Source organism: Microcaecilia unicolor, chromosome 7 (assembly GCF_901765095.1).
Source record: "Microcaecilia unicolor chromosome 7, aMicUni1.1, whole genome shotgun sequence".
NCBI lineage: Eukaryota > Metazoa > Chordata > Amphibia > Gymnophiona > Siphonopidae > Microcaecilia > Microcaecilia unicolor.
The window spans coordinates 268137978-268157349 of record NC_044037.1 but is presented as its reverse complement, the minus strand read 5'-3'; positions in this window follow the sequence as shown (position 1 = coordinate 268157349).

Genomic DNA, 19372 nt, shown 5'->3' with positions numbered 1-19372 from the left:
ATTCCCTCCAGTGGTCATCTGGGCAGTTGGGCCACTTTTTTGGGACTTGTTCGTGAAAAAAAAAGTGTCCAAAAAAAAGTGACCCAAAATCGCGGTCAAAACGCCTTTTTTTTTTCGATTATCAGCTAAAGACGCCCATCTCTCGGCCGATAACCACGCCCCAGTTCCGCCTTCACGATGCCTACAACATGCCCCCGTCAACTTTACCCATTTCCGCGATGGATTGCAGTTGGAAACGCCCAAAATCGGCTTTTGATTATGCCGATTTGGGCGCCCACAGGAGAAAGACGCCCATCTCCCGATTTGGGTCGCAATATAGGCGTTTTTCTCTTTCGATTATAAGCAGGATTGTGAACTCTATTCACCCTCAAAGGTTGTTGTCTGGCTGTACCTGAGGAATTGTGATATTGTATATCTTTGTGTTCCTAGTCATGCATCCAAAGGTTATATAATCTTTTAAAGAAAGACAGTTAATCATTTAACTTGTTAGTAGAACCTACAAAGGCATAGTATGGTCATATTTTCAATATGGTAGTACTAGAGTCTAGCTAAGGAACAGATTATTTTTAGTTAGTCTTAATTTAACCAAACTTGGTTTCCTTGTCCCATCACCATCCAGCGGGATAGGCAGTGCCTTAAAAGGTGGAGGATACATTTTTTTTTGTTACATTTATATCCCACATTATCCAAACCAAACTCTGGTTCAGTATGGCTTACATTTGGAAAATACAGTGAGACAGAATAAGTAAGTACATGGATATGATTGAAACATCTCATAAGTTTGAGATTAGCATACATACCCAACTGGGGATTTAAAAGTCTGTCATTTAATGATGCTGCATGTTCACAAATTATAGCCATAAGTATAGACAGTTATTCAAAATTATCACATGCACACAGGAATCCATACACATATTGCAAAAGTAAAAACTTATTGTACAGAGTACATCCAAAACTGAATTTGTATTTCCTCATTTCCATCTTCATCTTCCAAAATTCTACACAGCAGATGTACAGATCAGTAGGACCCAAAGCAGTCCAAAACATACACAGCATGACTTAAGTTGAATGTGCATTATTCTATAGTTGCGTGTGCAACTTAATTGGCATTAATTAGAATTTACATGCAGAACTAAATGTATTATATAATCTAATGTACATAAATTCTAAGTTGTATAGCTGAAAAGGGGACGTGGCCATGGGCATGGAATGGGCGGGTCATGGGCGTTTCTAAATGTAGTCATGTGGACTTTATAGAATATGTTTAGGTGCATTTTATTTCGGTGCTAATTTTGTAGGTGTGATATATAGAATCTAGTCCTTTATACTTAATTGTTCAACCACCCTTAGGATTTGTCTTTGGGTTTAAAAGCAATACCATGTGCATGTAAGGTCTGGATATACATGAATTTAAACAAAGTTTACAGCAAATGCCTTTGTATTAATTTGGTGGCTAATAGTGTGCTGAACTGGACAATGTTGACACATATTTAGACTGCCTCTGAAAATAACTTCTGCATGAATGAAGCTTCTACCTCATTATTCAATACGTATGTGTGAAATAGTAGTAATTAAAAAGAACAAGTGCATTTTTATAATATACCATTGCATTCCACAAAACAAAAAGGAGCAAGTTCCCACATGCCATCTTTTTAGTTTGATGTAGGCACAGGAACCCCAAAAAATGTAAAATGCTCCCAGTTTCAACCTACTTAATGTTTGTTCTTTTTTTTTTTTTTTTGTTAATTGTACGTATAAATAGTAAATCTCCCTCACAGTTGGAGGAAATGGACAGAGACTTAATTGAAGACATCCGCAAGATAGCTAGGAAAGGGGAAGTACTACTGATAGGTGACTTCAATATACCGGATGTTGATTGGGGTGTCCCGGCTGCAGGGTCATCTAGAAGCAAAGAGATCTTAGATTCCCTACAGGAAGAATTGTTCTGGCAGTGGGTATTGGAACTGACGCGGGATGGAGCTGTTCTGGACCTGGCGCTTACGAATGGAGACTATGTTTCTGACGTCAAGGTGGCGGACCATTTGACATCTAGTGATCATCGTATGGTATGGTTCAATATTAAAACAGAAGAGAGGGTTCACTTGAGATTGAAGGTCCTGGATTTCAAAGGAACTAACTTTGATGAGATGGGGGAAGTTCTCAAGGAACAGTTAGCGGGATGGGAACAGCTGAAGGATGTAGAATAGCAATGGACAAGACTGAAAAGAGCTCTATTAAAGGCGACTAACCTTTATGTTAGAAAATTACATAAAAGTAAGAGGAAAAGAAGGCCTCTCTGGTACTCGAATGTAGTAGCTGAAAAGATAAGGGAAAGGAGGCTAGCCTTTGCACGTTATAAGACGACTCAGAAAGATGAAGACAGGAGAGAATACCTAAACAAGCGAAGAGAAGCTGGAAAATATATCAGGAAAGTGAAGCGGCAAATGGAGGAAAAGATAGCTAATACGGTAAAATTGGGGGCAAAACCTTTTTCAGATATGTAAGTGACAAGAGGAAGTGCTATAATAGCATTGTGAGGCTCAAAGCTGAGGGAGAGAAATATGTGGAAGATGATAAGGAAAAAGTTGAACTGCTTAACGATTATTTTAGCTCTGTGTTCACGAATCAAAGACCGGGGATAGGGCTGCAGAAAACAAAGGCTAAAGGGGATGGATGTATGGTAGACCAAGACCCGTTTATGGAGGACTGTGTTCGTGAGGAGCTTGCCAAACTAAAAGTAGACAGAGCGAGGGGGCCTGATGAGATACACCCGAGGGTGCTTAAGGAACTTGGAGAAGTTCTGTCGGCTCCGTTGATGGACATCTTCAATGCTTCCTTAGAAACTGGAGTGGTCCCGATGGACTGGAGAAGGGCGGATGTGGTTCCTTTGCACAAGAGTGGAAGTAAGGAAGAGGTTGGGAATTACAGACCTGTCAGTCTGACCTCGGTGGTGAGTAAGCTAATGAAAACGCTTCTGAAAAGGAGGATTGTGACATTTCTTGAACTACATGGAATGCGAGATCCGAGGCAGCATGGCTTCACTAGTGTCAGGTCGTGTCAGACGAATCTGACTGTCTTCTTTGACTGGATGACCAAACAGTTGGATGTGGGAGGGGCGCTTGATGTGGTATACTTGGATTTCAGCAAAGCCTTTGACACGGTTCCGCACAGGCAACTGATAAATAAATTGAGTGTGGGACCTAGAGTAACTGATTGGGTAAAACTTTGGTTGAATGGTAGGAGACAGAGGGTGGTGGTAAATGGAGCTTGCTCTGAAGAAAAGGAGGTTGTCAATGGAGTACCGCAGGGATTGTTCCTAGGGCCAGCTCTTTTTAATGTCTTTGTGAGCGATATTTCGGAAGGGCTGTCTGGTAAGGTTTGTCTCTTTGCAGATGATACTAAACTCTGCAACAGGGTGGACACCCTGATTTATAGTAGTAGTAGTAGGGTGTGAACTACATGAGGAAGGACCTAGCGAAGCTAGAGGAATGGACCAATATTTGGCAACAAAGGTTTAATCTAAAAAAATGCAGGGTCATGCATTTGGGTCACAAAAATCCGAGGGAACGGTACAGTATAGGGGGTGTAGTGCTTCAGTGTGCGAAGGAAGAGCGGGACTTGGGGGTGATTGTGTCTGATGACCTTAAAGCTTTCAAACAGGTAGAAAAAGCGACGACCAATGCCAGAAGGATGCTTGGGTGCATAAAGAGGGGCATGACCAGCAGGAAAAAGGAGGTGATAGTGCCGTTGTATAAGTCTCTGGTGAGGCCTCATTTGGAGTACTACGTGCAGTTCTGGAGGCCGCACCTACGGAAAGATATAAACAGGATGGAGTCAGTCCAGAGGGCGGCTACGCAATTAGTAAGCGGTATTGAATGCAAAAATTATAGGGACATGCTTATGAACCTTAACATGTATACGCTGGAAGAGAGGAGGGAGAGAAGAGACGTGATAGAAACGTTTAAATATCTCAAGGGCATTTATGTACAGGAAGAGAGCCTTTTTGACATGAAGGAGAGTTCTGGAATGAGTGGGCATATGACAAAGTTAAGAGGGAATAGGCTTAGGAGTAACCTAAGGAAGTATTATTTCACAGAAAGAGTGGTGGAGGTGGTGGAGTCGAGGACTGTTCCAGAATTTTAAAAGGCATGGGATAAGCATGTGGGATTGCTTAGGAACAGGAAGAATTAGGGGTTACAGATGATGGGCAGACTGGATGGGTCATATGGCCTTTATCTGCCGTCATGTTTCTATGTTTCTAAATCTGATAATTGTTAAGTACCTGATTCTCATAACACGATGTCGGTTTTGGTGGCTCTTTACTAGCTGAAAGAAATGTAGAACAAATTAGTACTCTGACCGATGAAACCAATACTTCCTCTGTGTACATGGTATGCTGCACAAGCCAGCATGTTTGAAAATATAAGTGAGATTAAATAAAAATGCTATCAACAATAAAGAACAACAACGAGGATGCAGCAGCTCGAAGGTTTGTTTTGTTTTGAGTGCACTAGATGACGGCTACACGGGGAAGAGGAAACAAAGGTTAACCTAAGTGGCTTCAATGTTTGACGTCATCCCGTCTCGTGTTTTCTTCACTCTCCTTGCTTTGCCGTCTTGCTCTCCTTTGATGCAACTTCCTGTTTCCGGCAAGGCGGGATGAGGGAGAGAAGTTGTGTCATAGGGGACGGGGTATCAAGGAAAGCTGTGGGCTTGTTGGTGGGCGACCTCAGGTATGAGTTTGATAGGGGTAGGTGGGGGTGGTTGAGGGAGAGGTACCGCGGACATGGGGGAGAGTGGAAGATAAATGGCAGATTATCATGGGACAGGGAGAACGGCACCTCATTCCCAAATGTGTGTAAGGGTAGCCGAAACCGTATGACTTGGTATCTTTGTTTTTGTACTGAAATTGACTGCTTTAATTTTTTGTTGTTTTTAACTCTGTTAGAAACAAACTATAAATGATATGTTGTTCAGCATGTAAGTCACAGTCTGATAATCTGATGTATTGATATTGGAAGAGTTTATTTGTTATTGTTTTAGTTAAAAGCTGTACAAGGAGCCTCCCCCCCCCCTTTTTTCTACGAGGCAGGTGAAATCCGTTCTTTAGGGTTAGGGAATTCGGGCAATGCGTGAAGGAGGAAGCATAGCTCTAGGAATAGGGGCCTTGTGCAGAATTGATGCTGGGTGGTTAATGAGTTTAATTCGTGTCTTTTTGATGATTATTTTTTTAATAGGTCTTTGCCGGTTTTTTTTTTTTTTGTAATTTTTCGTTCCTGTGAGTCAGTAAGGGGATGGGGTTTGCAAGTAATTAGAAGTGTTACATGTGTGATATATAGGAAAACAGATATTGAGAACTCTGAATGGGGTAGGCCTGTAACGTTTTCAGGTGTAAAGAATTAAAATATATTATCATTGGCAAGCGAGGATTTGTGTTGTATTCTGTTGATTTTGTTTCTGTGGTGGTCTTTGATGTAAAGATTATGGCAAAGCTTTTATAAGCTTACCTATTTAATGTCTGGATGAACTGCTACAGCAAGAAATGTGAATAGCTACAGCTACTCAGTCTTTTGAGTTTTATTATTGATGAAATGGCTATAGATGAGCCCAGTGATTATATGTTGATAGAATGACATGAGTTTCAGTGCATGTTAGCCATCCCTTTTTTTAGCTGATAATTATGTGTAACATATTAAAAATTGACAGTTTTTCTGTAATCTTTAAAAACACATTTGTTGTTAATAATCTTTGAGCCTTGTTTACTAAGCCGCGCTGTAGGTGTGCTAACGTTTTTGGCATACACTAAATGTCTCTAGCATTAGTGCGTGCTAAAAATGTTAGCGTGTCTAAGTAAACAGGGCCCTTTATTTTAATGGGGTTTCTATTATTAGTTTTGGATGGGACACAGTACTGATTAGATTTATGTTTTAAACTTACGTATGTATAATTGTAGCCACCTAAAATGTAAAAAGAGTATTTATGAAAAATTGAGTTATTTGGTTAGGGCTTCTAAGGATTGCTAATTGTATGGATTTTTTGTTCACAGAAGATTTATGGGTAAAGGTGGGGGGGGGGGGGGGTAAAACTTTATTGGATGAAAGATCTGCATGGGGTACATTTAACAAAAGCATGCGGGAAATGGGGCTTAACATTTGTGAATACAGTGATAATGGTTTTTTTTTTTTTTCACATGACTGCCACCAAACACCAGTTGTATAAATTTTAGAGCCCTTTTACTAAAGTTTTGTGTTCACTGACAGATATTAGTGTGCACTTAATGGGATGCATCGCATTTGCTCTTCAGGAATCACTAGCGCAGTTTTTTTTTATTTTAGTAAAAGAGACCCTAAGTGCCATGGCCTTTAGGTATAAAATAAGACATACAGCATTTAACACATACTAATGGTGATTAGAGTGCACAAAGCTTTACTTAAAGGGCCCTTTAGACAAAATTAACAGAATTTATCATACCCCTGTGTAAAATAAATAGCTTGATTTTTGTCTTAAGTGAAAAAAAATGTTCTTTCTAGTTGGGTTCGATAACAGAGCTTAAAATTAAACATACTCAAAACAGTATTTCCAACTGTGAGATTCTGCTCATTGTTTCCAAAAAAGTTCTATTTGTCATTATTGTGTAAATGTTTGTGTTTCTGCTTCTATCCACCTTAAGTTTTGTGGAGAAAGCAAGCAAACTGATATTAATAATTTAAAAAGATCTCACCAGAAAAGTGCTGATGTATAGATTGTGGGAATCCAAATCTGTTAAATACAGAATATGTTGGACTGCACAACATTTTAATTGCCTATTTTTTTCTTTATTTTATTTGAAATAAAATTTGTCAAGCTATCGTAGGTAGTTATTTCTACCAGATATCAAAGAATGTTTGGAATGGTAGTGGGCAGGGCCCCAAACAGGTAGTTAAATTGAGGAGTACCATTCTTTTCAGCCTGCATATATGTAGGTTAAACCAGTGGTCTATTTCCTTTCTCATTTTCTATCGTGGAGGTCAGCTAGATCCCCCAAATGTATTGGGCTTTAGCTCGCACTTTTTCAGTACTTGAATGTATTTCTCTGTCTCTAGAGGGCTTACAATCTAACCCCCTCCCCCAATTTACTAAGCCGTGCAGCAATGTGGGCTGTGTTGGCATTAGCGTACTGCAGCTGTTAGTGCGTCTTAGTAAACAGGGGAGTAAGTTTGAACCCTGGACAATGGAGAGGTAAGTGATTTGCCAAAGATCACAAGGAGCAGCAGCAGCAGGATTTGAAAGAGATTTTCTTGGTTGTCATTCCAGTGCTTTAACCATTAGGCTACTCTTCCACTTTAATATATCCCTTAACTTATCAAAATCACTGTTGAATAGATTGGATGCTTTCCTCTGTGAAGTTAACATTTATGAATATTTGTTTTAATCTGCAGTCCAACCCAAATGTCAACTGCACCTGCATCATAATAGAATGAATCAAATAAATTGAACAAAATAGTAGCAAATATCAGATGTTTTATAGTCCAGTGATCTACCCTCCCTTCCATTAACTGCTCTGTGATTCCTTATGTGCTGAGCCATAGGCTGAACAAAATGATTTTGAAAAATTGTGAAGAACCTCTAAGCTGAAGTGTCTTATAGCTAAGAACACCTCTCCTGGAGTGATAGGACCATCCTGTTTTTCTGAGTCATCCCGGGAAACTGCAGGAAGTGATAGCTTCTCTGTGTCTTCCTCTGGAATATTGAACTTTGTGGGGGTGTACAGATTCTTATGGAACGCAACAAAACTTTGTCTATTATCATTTGATGATAAATCCTGTAGTACTAAATATGACAGGTTAAATTTTTTATTTAAAACTATCCAAACAATACAGCCATATAAAAATAATTTTGGGAAATGAATTAAAAAAAAAAAAAAGAAACATTTTATTGAGAAAAGCATAAGAACTGCAGACAGGGTAAAACCAGAGGTCTGTTTAGCTCAGTATCCTGATTCTCACATTGGCCAATCCAGGTCACAAGTACCCGTCAAGATCCAAAAAGAGTAAATCAGATTTTATACTGCTTACCCTAGAAATAAGTAGTGGATTTTCCCAAGTCCATCTTAATCACGGCTTATGGTCTTTTCGTTTAGGAAATTATTCATACCTTTTTTAAACCTTGTTAAACTAACTGCTTTTACAATATTCTATGGCAACGAATTCCAGAGTTGAATTACACATTGAGTGAAGAAGTATTTTCTCCGGTTTGTTTTAGATTTACTACTTAGTAGCTTAATTGCATTCGCCGTAGTCCTAGTATTTTTAGAAAGAGTAAACAAGCAATTCACGTCTACCCATTCCACTTTACTCAGTATTTTATAGACCTTGCATTACGTAGCTATAATTCGAGTTTCTCTTTTCCACATGCATCACATTGCACTTGCTCACATTAAATGTCATCTACCATTTAGACGCCCAGTCTCGTAAGGTCCTCTTGTAATTTTTCACAATCCTCTCGTAATTTAACAACTTTGAATAATTTTGTGTTGTCAGCAAATTTAATCACCTCACTATGCTCCCATCTCTGGATCATTTATAAATATGTTAAAAAGCAGCGGTCCCAGCATAGACCCCTGGGGAACCCTACTATCTGCTCTTCTCTATTGAGAATACGGACCATTTAACTCTACTCTGTTTTCTACTTGTAACCAGTAGACATTGAGGCATATTTTCAAAGCACTTTGGGAGGCTAAGTTCCATAGGTTTCTATGGAACTTTGGGAGGCTAAGTGCTTTGAAAATATGCCTCATTACCTCCTATCTCATGACTTTCTAATTTCTTCAGCAGTCTTTCATAAGGTACTTTGTCAAATACCTTTTGAAAATCCAGGTAACACATTGCTGACCAGCTCACCGTTATCCACATGTTTATTCACTCCATCAAAGAAATGTAGTAGATTGATGAGGCAAAATTTCCCTTGAATAAATCCATGTTGGCTTTGTCTCATTTAATTATTGCATATATATATATATATGCGCTGTAGGTTGGTTTGGCCTCATTTAATTCATACTTATGTATATGCTCTGTAAATTTGTTATTTATAATAATCTCCATCATTTTGCCTGGCACCGATGTCAGATTCACTGGTCTATAATATCCAGATCACGTCTGGAAACCTTTTTAAAAATTGGTGTTCCATTGGCCACCCTCCTATCTTTGGTAACATGCTTGATTTTAAATATAAGTTACATATTATTAACAATAGCTCTGCAAGCTAATTTTTAAATTCTATCAGTACTCTGGGATGTATATCATCTTGTGCAGATGATTTGTGCTCTTAAATTTGTCAGATTGCCTCATTACATCTTCCAGGTTTACGGAGCTTTTTTTCTGTTTTTTTTTTTTTTGACTTGTCAGCACTGAATACCATTTCTGGCACTAGTATCTCACCCCATCTTTCTCGGAGAAGACCAAAGCAAAGAATGAATGTAATCTCTCTGCTATGGCCTTGTCTTCCCTGAGTTTCCCTTTTACCTCTTGGTCATCTAGTGATCCAACTGATTATTTTACCAGCTTCTTACTTATGATATATCTAAAAAAAGTTTTTTACTATATGTTTTTCCCTCCAACACAATCTTCTTTTCAAAGTCTCTTTGCCTTTCTTTTTGGCACTTTGCATTTGACTTGGAATTGCTTATGCTGTTTCCTATAATTTTAATTCGGATCCTTCTTCCATTTTCTGAAGGATTTTCTTTTAGCTCTATTAGCTCCCTTCACCTATCTGTTTAACCTAGCTTCCATGTTTTTTTTTTTTTTTTGAATAGCATAAACTTCTGATGTAAATTTTTGACCTTTACCCCTTCTCCCCTAAATTGTGTGTGTGTGGTTTTGTTGTGGTTTTTTTACCATTCTCCTAATTTTATCAGTGTCCTTTTAGAAAGTTAAATGTTAACTCATTGGACTTCCTGTGTGTACTTCAGAGATGATATCAAATATGATCATGTTGTGATCATTGCTATAAAGTGGCCCCAGCACCATTAGCTCCTTGGGTTTCCACTAAGGACTAGGTCTAGAAATGTTCCTCATTGGTTCCTGAACCAGCTGCTTCATAAAGCAGTCCTTGATTTAATCAAGGAAAGTTACCTCCCCTAGCATGCTCTGATGTTACATTTACCTAGTCAGTACAGGCGTAGTTCCAATCACCCATTCCATTACGTAGCGTGTGAGCTTGGGGGGAGCAGCCAGCATTGGTAAGTCCAACTAAAATTTGATTTGAAATTGCATCTGGGGGGGGGGGGGGGGGCTGCAATTTCCACTTAGTGCAGGGGAAGAATCATGACTCACCACTTGGGATCCAGTTGTGCTGCGCTTATAACAGGGGTGAATGGTGACTCCTGTGGAGGCAGTTAAGCAGTGTTCCCACTGTGGGACGTTCAGGCCATCGTCAAGGTGTTGCAGTGCGTGGACGCCGATAATCCTGCAGGACGCAGAGGAAAAGGTTAGCAGCAGCATGTCTTCAGATTTGGGGCAGCATCCGAATATGCCAAGGACTTCGGGCTCTCCAGCAGGACTAGTGCACAGTTTGATGGAAGAGTATGTGGGACTGACTGGCAGTGAGCAACAGCCTCTGTTAGATCAAGCACAGAGCACAGCCACCATTTTTGAGCCTTGAGGCCCGACAGAATATTAAACTCTGCTGCCCGTCTCGTCTTCCGCCAGGGTCGCTTTACTCGTACTACCCCTTTCCTCAAGTCGCTTCACTGGCTCCCTATCCGTTTTCGCATCCTGTTCAAACTTCTTCTACTAACCTATAAATGTACTCACTCTGCTGCTCCCCAGTATCTCTCCACACTCGTCCTTCCCTACACCCCTTCCCGTGCACTCCGCTCCATGGATAAATCCTTCTTATCTGTTCCCTTCTCCACTACTGCCAACTCCAGACTTTGCGCCTTCTGTCTCGCTGCACCCTACGCCTGGAATAAACTCCTGAGCACCTACGTCTTGCCCCATCCTTGGCCACCTTTAAATCTAGACTGAAAGCCCACCTCTTTAACATTGCTTTTGACTCGTAACCACTTGCCTCCACTTACCCTCCTCTCCTCCCCTCCTTCCTGTACACATTAATTGATTTGATTTGCTTTCTTTATTTTTTGTTTATTAGATTGTAAGCTCTTTGAGCAGGGACTGTGTTCTATGTTTATGCAGCGCTGCGTACGCCTTGTAGCGCTATAGAAATGCTAAATAGTAGTAGTAGTAGTAACTGCATCGAGATCTTTGTTTTCTCTGGAGTTCATCTTTCTCTTACACCAGGCCTATTTATTGAAGCAAGAACAGTCAAAGTTGCTGCAAGGTGTTTCAGTTTCTCAACCTGCTACCCCTCCAGCACCTAAGTGATCTAATTTAGACCTCCAGGAGTGGTCAAATGAGGCCGATGAGGCTATCTCTGCTTCTCCCTCCTTATCTGATGTGGCTTCTGTTTAGAGGAGCCATCGCTAAAGGAGCTATTAGAGGAGAGAGAGAGCTCCCTCCTGAGGAGGGGGATGATATGAGGTTGTTTCATAAAGATGAGCTTGGTACTCTTATCTCTGAGGCACTGGTGTTGCTTTCCATTGAGGAGGCTTCTTCAGTGTCAGGAGTAGGCTAAAATCCCATCAGACCAATGGATTATGGATATGCCTACAGGAGATTACAAGTTGGAGTTCTCTCGCTCGGTTTCTCCTTTCTTTTTGCTATTTCCTTGTTGAAAGAGAACTAAGGCTATTGAGGTTCAGGCCTCGGTAGATTTCTTGCTGGGGCTTCAAGCCATTGTTCCAGGTCCTCAGGCCAAATTGGAACAAGGCAGATAGTCTGTGTACATAATTTTCGTAAAGAGAGGCACGTTTCATCAGGTACTTGTGACCTGGATTGGCCACTGTTGGAAGCAGGATACTGGACTAGATGGGCCGTTGGTCTAACCCAGTATGGCTGTTCTTATTTGTTAGATCTCAAAGGTCTAAATTGCTGCCTCTGAGAGTCCCACTTCTGCATGGAGATACTAAGAGCAGCCTTAACCTCGGTTCATGTGGGAGAATTTCTCACCACGCTTGATGTTAAGAAGGTGTACTTGCATATACTCGTATGTCCGCCGCATCAGAGGTTTCTGTGTTTTGCCATACTGGGTCATCACTTTCAGTTGAGGGCTTTGCCCTTCGGTCTTGCCTTGGCACTAAGAATATTTACCAAGGTTATTTATGGTTGTGGTGGTGGCCTTCCTTTTGGTGCCAGGGAATCAAGAGTTCACCCGTATCTCGATGCCTGGCTAATTTGTGCATTGTCATATTAGGACATTGTGGTGGCGTCGCGGACAAACTTGCCCATCTGCTGCAGTCATTGGGTTGTATGGTCAGTTTCAAGAAGAGCAGACTAACCCCATTGCAGACGCCGGAGTATCTGGACGTTCTATTCAATACAGCAAGGGAGAAGATCTTCATGGAATGCAGGAGGTCAAAGCTGGTTCAACAGGTTGGTCTTTTCCTCTGTCAAGGCAGATCCTGGCTCTGGGACTATGTCCAGGTTTAGGGATCGGCGATGGCAGTGATAGAAGTGGTGCTATGGGCAAGGGCTTATATGTGGCCATTAGAGGAATCTCTGCCACTGGTCCCTTGTGTCACAGAAGTATGATCTTAATCTTTCTTGGATGCTGGTTACCAGACAGAGTATGCAGTGGCGGCTGTCGCCCAGGAATTTGACCATCGGAGCTCTCTTTCCAGTAACCCAATAGGAGGTGGTAACAACGGATGCCAGCAAGTTGGGTTTGGGAGCTCATTACAAGTTACATCTGGCACTGGGCACCTGGACGGAACAAGAGTCTCAGTAGTTGATAAATCGCTTGGAGCTCCGGGCAGTGCAGAATGCCTTACGTAACTTTGTTCCCTTTCTGATGGGCACGTTGGTCCGAGTTTTCTCCGACAGTTTGACAGTGGGTGGGTTGTTATATCAACAAGCAAGGTGAGACCCACAGCCATCTGATGGCAGTGGAGGTGGCCTCCCTTATAAGCAGGTTGGAGAAAAATCTTCTTGGCTTGTCGGCAGCTCACATCGCTGGGTCCTCGAATATGGAGGCAGATTTTCTCAGCAGACACTCCTTGGACCCTGGAGAATGGGGGAACTATCTGGCCAGGGTTTTCAGCTGGTAGTGGAACAATGGATTTCTTCGCTTCTGGACGTGTTAGCAACGAAAAGGAACACCAGAGTGCCCAAGTTCTTCAACCATCGAAAAGAACCAGGCTCAATGGGTATCAATTCCCTACTGCAGCCCTGGTCAGTGACACATCTACTGTATTTCTTCCATCCTTTGCCCATGGTAGGTCGCGTGTTGAAAAGGATCGCATAGCACCAGGGTCGAATATTTCTTGTAGCCCCGGATTGACCGTGGAGCTGATTTGACTGCTGGACATGGATCCTCTCCATCTTCTGCATGTACATGGTCTACTGAAGCAAGGTCCAGTGCTCAAGGAGAATTCATGCCCCTTTGGTCTTGCAGCTTGGCCATTGAAAGGGCTCGGTTGAGAAGAAAAGGTTATTCTGATTCGGTCATTGCTATCTTGCTTCAGGCTCAGAAAAGCTGTACATCCATTACATGTGAGAGGGTATGGAGGATGTTCAAGGGCTGATGTTATGAATGTGGACTTTTTCTTTCTCTGCTCAGATCACACATATCCTAGTGTTACTTCTGACAGGTCTTCAGAAAGGATTGGCGTTGGGTCTCTAAAAATTTAGGTTGCAGCTTTGGCCAACTATAGAAGACTTCTCTTTCGACTCAACTGGATATCGTTCAGTGCTTGTGGCCTTTCTTTTGTATGCTGTGTCCAGAGTGGAACTTTAATTTAGTCCTTCGGTTTCTTCAGAAGCCTCTTTTTGAGCTACTCTGGTAGGCCTCCTTGAAACAACTTATGGTAAAGACAGCGTTCTTGGTGGCTATTGCATTGGCATGTAGGATTTCAGAGCTTCAGGCTCTTTCGTCAGGATTTCTTTCTTTGCTTTTTGGAGGTGGGGGTCTCACTGTACATGGTTTCTTCCTTTCTTTTGAAAGTGGTACCAGCATTTAATCTCAACCAATCTGTGGAGCTTCTGTTTTTTTTCATGGAGAGGATGAAGAGGCTCAGTGTTCTTCCTTGAAGCTTCTCAATGTGCATATAGACCTCATTAGATATCTGGAAGTCACAAATGAGTTTTCAAATTGGACAGACTGTGCTTTTTGGTAAATAGAGGCTTGGCCTCATGGCTTCCAAGCCCTCAATTGCTAGATGGCTGAAGGAGACTATTATGTTAGCTTATTTGCTTGTGGGGAAGCAGGCTCCTTGGGCTTTGTGGACTAATTCTATGAGACGTAAAGTGATATTCTGAGCGGAGACTACCTTGCTGTCTCTGGTGGATATTTGCATTGTGGCAGGTTGGTAAGTCCTGCTTACCTTTGCCAAGCACTACAGAGTGGACATTGTGGTGAACTCAGAAGCCAATTCTGGTGTTTCGGTCCTCAGGGCAGCCTTGCCAAGATCCCATCCACTCTGGGGATTGCTTTTCAATATCCCACAGGTTCTGGAATAGTGGGAAGTTACGTAATGGAAGGAGAAATGAGGTCTTATCTGATAATTTTATTTCCATTAGTCCTTCCCAGTATTCCAGAGGCTTTCCTGAGGTTTCTGAGATGTTTAGTCAGTGCAAAGTAATGGGTCAATTATCGACTGTCACCTTGCATAGTACTTTCTGCATTTTTCTTGTTCTCTACAAGTTGTCCAGAGATGAGCTGTCCACACATGTTTGCTCATCTGGTTAGGTAGGCGAGTTGTTTAAGGTTGTGTTTGTTCTGAGTGTCTCCTTACTGCTTGTCTATATACAGTGGGGGAAATAAGTATTTGATCCCTTGCTGATTTTGTAAGTTTGCCCACTGACAAAGACATGAGCAGCCCATAATTGAAGGGTAGGTTATTGGTAACAGTGAGAGATAGCACATCACAAATTAAATCCGGAAAATCACATTGTGGAAAGTATATGAATTTATTTGCATTCTGCAGAGGGAAATAAGTATTTGATCCCCCACCAACCAGTAAGAGATCTGGCCCCTACAGACCAGGTAGATGCTCCAAATCAACTCGTTACCTGCATGACAGACAGCTGTCGGCAATGGTCACCTGTATGAAAGACACCTGTCCACAGACTCAGTGAATCAGTCAGACTCTAACCTCTACAAAATGGCCAAGAGCAAGGAGCTGTCTAAGGATGTCAGGGACAAGATCATACACCTGCACAAGGCTGGAATGGGCTACAAAACCATCAGTAAGACGCTGGGCGAGAAGGAGACAACTGTTGGTGCCATAGTAAGAAAATGGAAGAAGTACAAAATGACTGTCAATCGACAAAGATCTGGGGCTCCACGCAAAATCTCACCTCGTGGGGTATCCTTGATCATGAGGAAGGTTAGAAATCAGCCTACAACTACAAGGGGGGAACTTGTCAATGATCTCAAGGCAGCTGGGACCACTGTCACCACGAAAACCATTGGTAACACATTACGACATAACGGATTGCAATCCTGCAGTGCCCGCAAGGTCCCCCTGCTCCGGAAGGCACATGTGACGGCCCGTCTGAAGTTTGCCAGTGAACACCTGGATGATGCCGAGAGTGATTGGGAGAAGGTGCTGTGGTCAGATGAGACAAAAATTGAGCTCTTTGGCATGAACTCAACTCGCCGTGTTTGGAGGAAGAGAAATGCTGCCTATGACCCAAAGAACACCGTCCCCACTGTCAAGCATGGAGGTGGAAATGTTATGTTTTGGGGGTGTTTCTCTGCTAAGGGCACAGGACTACTTCACCGCATCAATGGGAGAATGGATGGGGCCATGTACCGTACAATTCTGAGTGACAACCTCCTTCCCTCCGCCAGGGCCTTAAAAATGGGTCGTGGCTGGGTCTTCCAGCACGACAATGACCCAAAACATACAGCCAAGGCAACAAAGGAGTGGCTCAGGAAGAAGCACATTAGGGTCATGGAGTGGCCTAGCCAGTCACCAGACCTTAATCCCATTGAAAACTTATAGAGGGAGCTGAAGCTGCGAGTTGCCAAGCGACAGCCCAGAACTCTTAATGATTTAGAGATGATCTGCAAAGAGGAGTGGACCAAAATTCCTCCTGACGTGTGCAAACCTCATCATCAACTACAGAAGACGTCTGACCGCTGTGCTTGCCAACAAGGGTTTTGCCACCAAGTATTAGGTCTTGTTTGCCAGAGGGATGAAATACTTATTTCCCTCTGCAGAATGCAAATAAATTCATATACTTTCCACAATGTGATTTTCCGGATTTAATTTGTGATGTGCTATCTCTCACTGTTACCAATAACCTACCCTTCAATTATGGGCTGCTCATGTCTTTGTCAGTGGGCAAACTTACAAAATCAGCAAGGGATCAAATACTTATTTCCCCCACTGTAAATATTGAGGAGCTGGACTGGATGCCAAGAGAGATTAACCTCTCTTTTTCTGATATCGTAATTTTCTTTTTATTTTGTACCCAGTGGTAGTTTATATTTTGTACAGTATGTTTTGATGATTTTTTTTGTTAATTTTGTATACCATCTAGGACAGAGTTGTCCACCAACAGGGATGTCCCCAATGATTATGCATGAGATCTATTTGTATGCCTTGCTTCCATTGTATACAAATGGATCTCATGCATATTAATTGGGGAAATACTGAAAACCTGTCCTGGTGAGGGCAGAGGTTGGACACCCCTGGTCTAGGACCGTTGGTGAATTATGCTTGCTTTATATAAAACCAAGATAAGAGTTGTGTCTTGGCTCAATTTTCAGTTCTCTTATCTCCACCTGCTGTTGATGGATACAACTATCCCACAGGTTTTGGAATAGTGGGAAAGACTAACAGAAAATTATTAACTAAGACCTAATTTCTCTTTATTATTGTGTTACCCAGTTTGTTAGCCTCCCTAGTTTCTGATAACACTTCTGCATCTGTTCATCCTTGCCAGGAGGATGGTAATAAACTCCTATCACTATCCTTTTCCCCTTTACATGTGGAATTTCAATCCATAGGGATTCCAAGATGTGTTTTGTGTCCTGCAGAATTTTTATTCTATTTGATTCAAGGCCCTTCTTCCACCAATTCGATCCATTTCTGGTGTGACTGCAGCTCTTTTCCTTTTCCGTGCTAGGAGTTCAGGTGGCAGTTAGGTGGTTTGGGCAGTTCTTTGTTGGATGCATAACTTCAGTTAGCTTAGCAAGGTTTAAAAAAAGGTTTGGCTGGCTTCCTAAAAGAAAAGTCCATAAGCCATTATTAAGATGGACTTGGGGGGAAATCCACTGCTTGTTTTTTAGGGTAAGCAGCATTAAAATGTACTGTTTTGGGATCTTGCCAGGTACTTGTAACCTGGATTGGCTACTGTTGGAAACAGGATACTGGGCTTGATGGACCTTCAGTCTGTCCCAGTATGGCAACACTTATCTGTGTTTCTTAGCATTCATTATCTTCTGACTTAGTAGCTTATAGATGACTGTGGCTCAGGAATTGGCTGGTGGGTGTTGCTTCTAAGGCTTGCCTAAACAAGCTTCCTTTTTAAGGCCATCCTCTCTTTGGAGAGGACTTGGAGAAGATCCTGAAGGACCTGGGGAAGGCGAGGCTTCATCGTCTCCTGGAGGGATAGGGGCAAGGTCTCTACTGTCTTCTGGTCAGTTTCACTCTAGGCTGGACCTTTCCTTGGTCTGGTGAGAGGTCCTTCAAATCTCTGCCAGCCAGCAGAAAGACCTGCCCTTTTCACAGGTGCCAAAAAATGGCACATTTCATGGTCCTTTTGCTTGTGCTGGCTCCTTCACCAGAGGGCTGAGGGACTCGAGATTCAGCAGGCCTGCTCTCTAGTGGATTGGTTGGTAGACGATAATGATGGTTTTCACCAGGCGTGGGCCTTAATATTCAGTGGGCCTTCGATTTGGTTTGGCTGGGCTGTGCACTCGAGTTGGTGGAACCTGTATGATGCCTTTATGCGGTCCAGCTGTTGGGCATTTCTCAAACAACATGCAGTCAGGGAAACTATCTCTGGGAGCCATAAAGCCAATGCCATTCCTTTGCGTCATACCTGAGCATTCCAGACTAATGGGTTATGTCCATCAACCAGTGGATGGAGACAGAGAAAGTAGTTACTGCGATTTGCCTTTAAAGGGTATTGTGCAGCTTGAAATGTTCAGTATTTTCTCTGTCTTCAAGTGGATGGTTGATGGATTGTGCAGCTCCTCTATGGTGTCTTTCAGCAAGCTCCTTCCCAGTTCCAGCTGGGGGTCAGTTGAGCAGGGGGTTTCCTCTTGGAAGACATTAGCTCCTTTGCAGTCTGTAGCTCTTCATGGAGCTGGGTGACATCCAGTGGGGCAGGGTCCCCTCCACTAATTTATTCAGTACTCAGCGACTCAGAAGGCTGTCTTCTAATAACATGCCCTTTTTGTGTGAGTCACCTTGCATGCCAGCAGCAATTTGGTAATTTGGTCTTCTAATGGAGTTTGCTCTTAGGTGGTAAGTACTGGTTCCGTCTCCTATTGCAGTTCATTTCCAACAATGTTGGTATGTACCTATGAGACTGTAGGCGCAAAACAGATACAGTTTGCTTTGGGGGTACCTGACAGTGTAAGTTATAACAAAAATGGGTACCAACCAGACTAGCATTGGTTAGGGAAGTGTCAGATGTAAATGTATCACCACGTATCCTTAGATCCAAGGCAACTGTGCCAGAACAATAAAAGAAATTAACTCCACACCCAACTATTATAAAAATATGGTCTTATTTTATTTACAGTATCAGCAAATGAAAGAGTAAACAGGAATAAAGATAAAGACAATCCTATTACAGAAATAGCTTGTAGTAAAGATATGTAAAGCCCTAGCTAAAGTATAAAGAGTCACTCTAATCCAAGGGCACTATGCAAGGATGTATGGCACAGATACAAACCGATGTAGTCCTTCAGATGTCTTCAAAGACTTGCATTTATTCACTACTATAACAACAGTCTCTGTGGTTATATACAATATTCTAACAAAACTACTGTTGTTTAACAACTCCTCACAATAAATGTGTTGATTTCAATGAAACGGATCCTCGGAGGTGAACTTCCACTTATTTGAAAAGATGGAAGTAAGTGTATCACCTTGTCTCTTCATCAATTTGTATTATTTTCTCAGTGTACTTAAATGTTTCTTATTTTTTTTATTTTATACAAACCAAAATGGTTTTAATTGCTTTACTTAGCAAACATATCTTTTGCAGTGTTCCTTTTCCATCATTTCAAAGTACTTGTCTGAATATTATACAAGGGGTAAAAGTACCAACGTGTTTTGCCAGAAGCTTTATCAGGGTATCCTCGTATAGTTCAA